Consider the following 5,075-nt stretch of genomic DNA (forward strand, 5'->3'; position numbering starts at 1 on the left):
TATCTCAGGACACTTTTCACATAAAGCAGGTCTAGACTGCACTCTTTACAGAGACCCAACATTTCCCCCCATGAGCACTTGGCGACAGCGACACGGAAAAACTCCCCTTTAACAGGAAGAAACCTCGAGCAGAACCGGGCTCTAGGTGGGCGTCCGTCCGCCTTGACCGACTGGGTTGAGAGAGAAACAGGGAAGGGGAGAGAGAGACACAGAGAAGCACAGCAACATCAATAACAACAATAGTAATACTAGAAATATGACTAATAATAATAGTAGTAGCAGTAGGCGTTGAGCTGGAGCAAGTAGACAGTGGGCGGTCTGTTTGCTTACTACTACATACCTTTAGGTGTTCCCACCTCTGCTGTGCAGCCATGTGTTGCAGCAGTGCAACGCTTCTGTTCTGAACACTAGAAATCAAAGGTTAAACCCGCTAGAAACATATTGAAGTGATATTCAGTGAAGTATCTATAATGAAACAATGTAATGTCCTCTGATGACCAATACACTTTGCTTTTTTTCTGTAATTTATGGCCACTGTAATTAAGTCAAACAAGTGATTCCTCCTTTAGACCCTGTATTCAATTGCTAATTTGCACTTGAATACAGTTATTTAGAAATAACACGAGATTAAGTGCAGAACCTGTCCCTACTTCCATACTTCCATACCCTGCTTTTAGAACAAAATATCTCCCTGCACCCTCTCCATCTACATACAGTGGATGAGGTTGAGGTCCATAACTTGTTTATCAGGAGTGTTGTTAATGTTTCCTCTAGTCCCTAAAGGTGACAGATTATATAATATTGAAGAAAAAAGAGACACAAGCTTTGAGTTTTATTCTAATACTGTGTCAGCAAAGATTAGCTCCCCTTTTTTTAAATAATAAACATCTTTGTTTGCCTTGCATCTTACTGAATGGGATAGATAAATTAATGCTAACAGGGCAGACGAGCATTCATTTAACTAGGCATTTTAATGGGGTTATTAATGTCCCAGAGCATCAGTTCATATCAGTAGGTTTTCCTGCCAGTTCTATCAAACCTTGCTATCAGAGTTTGAAGAGTTTTTAAGCCAGCTAAGGTTTCAGGGGCTGAAAAAAAAACCCAGAAATTACTTTTTAAATGAGAACGCTCATGAAAATGAGTGGTTTCCATGGCAACCCCTGGGCTATGGCACTGACCTCGAAGGAATTGATGGTGATAAAAACCAGAAATAATCCTGTGCATTGCTTGATTAAAGAGGGATTGGTAGGTTTGCCTTATAATCATGTGTTTCGGTCTCATACATGCACATAAACAAAAATAAAAATTGATGTCATACTGTCTCAGAAATACACATACAGACATGCTGTACACCGTGCATGGAAAGCTTTCTTTCGAAATGACAATACAAACAGACACTTCGCCTTCTTTATCTCTTACAGACACACACTGCATAGACACATAGAACTTACTCATTCTGCTTCTCTATCTTTTTCACAGTTATACACACACAAACACACACACGGAGTGGTGAATAGGTTGAAGGGGAGAAAAATGCCTCTAAGCGAAACCTTGAAACTGCTGTTTATGAAGAGAAAACCTTGACGCTCCCCAACACTGCAGCATCCATCTTATCTTTTCAGCATTCTCGTTCTCTTTAAGTATTACATAAATTCCTTGTTTCAACTGACATTCAAAATGGTTTGACTGATTGTTTTTAATATACAACAACATAATAATAATAATATCAGTGTAAAGTTCTGTGACTGGAATCATTTGACTTCACAGTCAGTTTATGGCAACAAATAGGAAATGTATGAAAAGATTTTGCTGCATTTCATGGATTAGTCAGTATCAAAAGAACTGCTGCTCGAAGCTGCACTATTTCATTACCCATACTTTAAATTCATTGATTTAACCCTCTTTCCCTTCTGCTTATGCTAAAAACAAACCAGAGCTGAAAAATTGCAGCGTTGGAGTCTCTTTAATATTTCATTTTGTTGACTTTCAAACATCTTCATGGCCTTTGGTCCAGTGTGGCTGGAGTGGAAATTTCCACATAGACTAACCGCCTACAAGCAGTGTAATGAAGCTTAAAGTACCTTGACAACATAGATGTTGCTTCACTGTGGCAGTCAAGGAGGACCTCTGCTGGTCAACACACACTACTGCAACAGAAAGCTCCATTTCTGTAAAAAAACAAACAAACAACCCAAACCCCAAAAATGCTAACACTACACAGTAAAACACTTAGTTGTTTTGACTTAAACATATAATTAGTGTTTACAACTAAATGTTTGTTCAAGTCACATTTGTTCTCTGAGTAGCAGTTTCAGTGAATGTTCCTTGTGCACCTTATAACCACTCCAGTAGTGATGGTTCACATGAAGACTACTTCACACACTATTGACCTTTCAAAGCGTGAATAAAGATATAGTATTCATACCTCACTTCAACATGCCAGACATCAATTGATCACTAAATAGAGGGCCACATTAGAGTGCTGATATAGGACCGGGTGGACTAGATGTTTGTTGCATGCCTCCCCTCATGTCTTGGGGTTGTCTTCACGATACTATGCGTCCACAAGATATAATTAAGCGCATAAACAAAGGGGGCAGTATGTGAGAGAAGGAAATGTCAGCAGCAGACTTTGACAACAGCAATGGCTGACAGTTTAGAAAAAAAATAAACCTGAATAATTGCAGCTGCCACATGTTCTGCTGTGATCTTAATATTAAAAATAGTAACCTTGTGTGTTTCATGTTTAGTTATGTCAATGCAAAATTGGAAGTTCTCAAGGAAGATATTCTGGTGTAGGCCAGGGATGAACAAAATATCAAGGATGACATTAATATTTTCACTCTTTCTCATCATGACATTTCATCATTGCATTTAAAGGACCAGTATGTAGAATTTAGTGGCATCTAGTGGTGAGGTTGCAGATTGCAACCAGTGCCAGTGTTTGGTTTGTAAGTGGGCTACTGTTGAAACATGACAGTGCAACATGGTGGGCTCTGTGGAAGAGGACCTGCTCCCTATGTGGATATAAAGGACTCATTCTAAAGTAACAAAAACACAATGATTCTTAGTTTCAGGTGATTATACACTAATGAAAACAAAGTTCTGAATGTTATATTCAATTTCTGCCAATAGATCCCCTTACATCTTACACACTGGTCCTTTAAATCCCATCAATTTCAAAATCTGTTTACAGGTGTTGGGGAGAACTGTGTGAAATAAGTTGTATAAAGGCTTGTGTGGCTCCAGAATGAGCTGTGTGAAGTCTGATAAATAGTTAGGGCTGAAGGACTTGAAAATCTGGGGGTGTGGAGTCAGATAGAGGTGAAGTTACCAGACCTCTGTTGGCCGTTTCACATCTCCGTGTAAGGCTAGTTGATCAAGGCTACATTTGCCACTAGTTTACTAGCATTACATATCCAAATCTGAACAGGGTTGGTGCTAGATTAGATGGGCGGGAGAGACGATTTGTGAAACTCTCATGAGTTTTATATGCTAACCTTAACCTTTAACTAACCCTAACCTTAATCCTAACCCTAACCACACTCGTGAGAGTTCGTCCCTCTGGCCAATCCAATCTAGCATTTACCTCTGAGCAGTCAAGAGTTGAGTTGCATTGTGGGTAATGTAGGCTGTAGATTTTGACAAGGAAGAAAAAATGCATGGAATAAAAAAGGTGATTCCTGGTTCTGCTACATCGATTTTGATCCTTTAGTTTTAATAAAACTGTCGATTGTGAGTCTGACAATGTTGCAGGAGTGTAAGGCTACTGTTTCATTAAATCCTCAACAATGCAGTACCATGGGTTGGCCAGGAGATGTGACCATTTTCACTGTCATATGCGTCAAAACAATTTTAAGGGGTACTTCAGCAAGGAGTAGTTTGTACTTCCTCAAGTTGACAGATGGTAAAAGAATAGTATGTCGCTAAGGTCGAGATATCCTGACTATTATTCTCTAATATGGGTCAAGCTCAAAAAACAGCACATCCTACATTTCTCATGATGTAACTCGACAGAGTCTTGTGCTACACTGTGATGCCGTTCCTGGCTGGTAAATGCCCACATGTTTCAGACTCTGCATGGCAGTTTGTAGGCTTTCGGTTAAAATTTAACAGCCCAACCTGAGATATTTTCTCAGACTTTGGAGAGCTCTCTTCAGAGCCACAGGAGACATTACATAACAGTTTTCACAGGCTGAGTAGTACGGTACTCGGTGGAATACCCCTTTAACTGTTTTCAGCACAATTAACAGTGGCCAAGTGTTTCCAATCACTTTGCTTCCAAATTAAATTAATACTGTTCACCACGGTCAGCACTGTTTTAATTTCTTATTACAGAAAACACTTATGACTCACTTAGGGCTTTAAAATATGTCATGTAAACTTTATGTTATACAAAACATGAAAGAGCAATATAGTTTTTTGTTGAGCTGTTGAGTTTTAAACTCTAATACAGTGTATGTTGGGAGTTTTCCCCCTAAATTCCAGGTTATATTTGGGAATCGGTATTTGCTTTTGTGTGGATGCTTTGTTTATACATCTGGCCTCAGGAGTTCGATGTCTTTCTAGTTTGTTTCCTGAAATGTTTTTGTGTTTTGCAGCTTTTAGCCACCATAATACAACTGTCTAGTTTAGCCAGTTTGCAAGCCTGATAATGAACAATAATCATGACAAATGTATAAATTATAAGTGAATGAAACAAGTTTAAAAAGTACTATCATTTATTATTATTTTTGGATCCTAGTCCCTACTTGATGTCTTCTTTGACCTCGCCTACTGAAAGTTGACCCATGAGATTTATTCTACATCTCATGAGGCAGTTTTAAAAACTTTTATGACACCATTATGACAGCATTTTTCAGTACACAAATTAACTCTATGTAACCCTGACGTAAAACTAAACCTAATCCTAATTCTAACGAGGTCCTGTCTCCCTTTAGCATGTTTCTTCATCATTGCCTGTGAAGCCATTTGATTCTTAAAATGAACACACACACACGGACACACAATAGAAATAATTTATTTAAAATCAATTGAAATGCAATATACAATTATATTATTTGTATTATTTACTT

Source organism: Thunnus maccoyii, chromosome 12, assembly GCF_910596095.1.
Source record: "Thunnus maccoyii chromosome 12, fThuMac1.1, whole genome shotgun sequence".
NCBI classification, from domain to species: Eukaryota; Metazoa; Chordata; class Actinopteri; order Scombriformes; family Scombridae; genus Thunnus; species Thunnus maccoyii.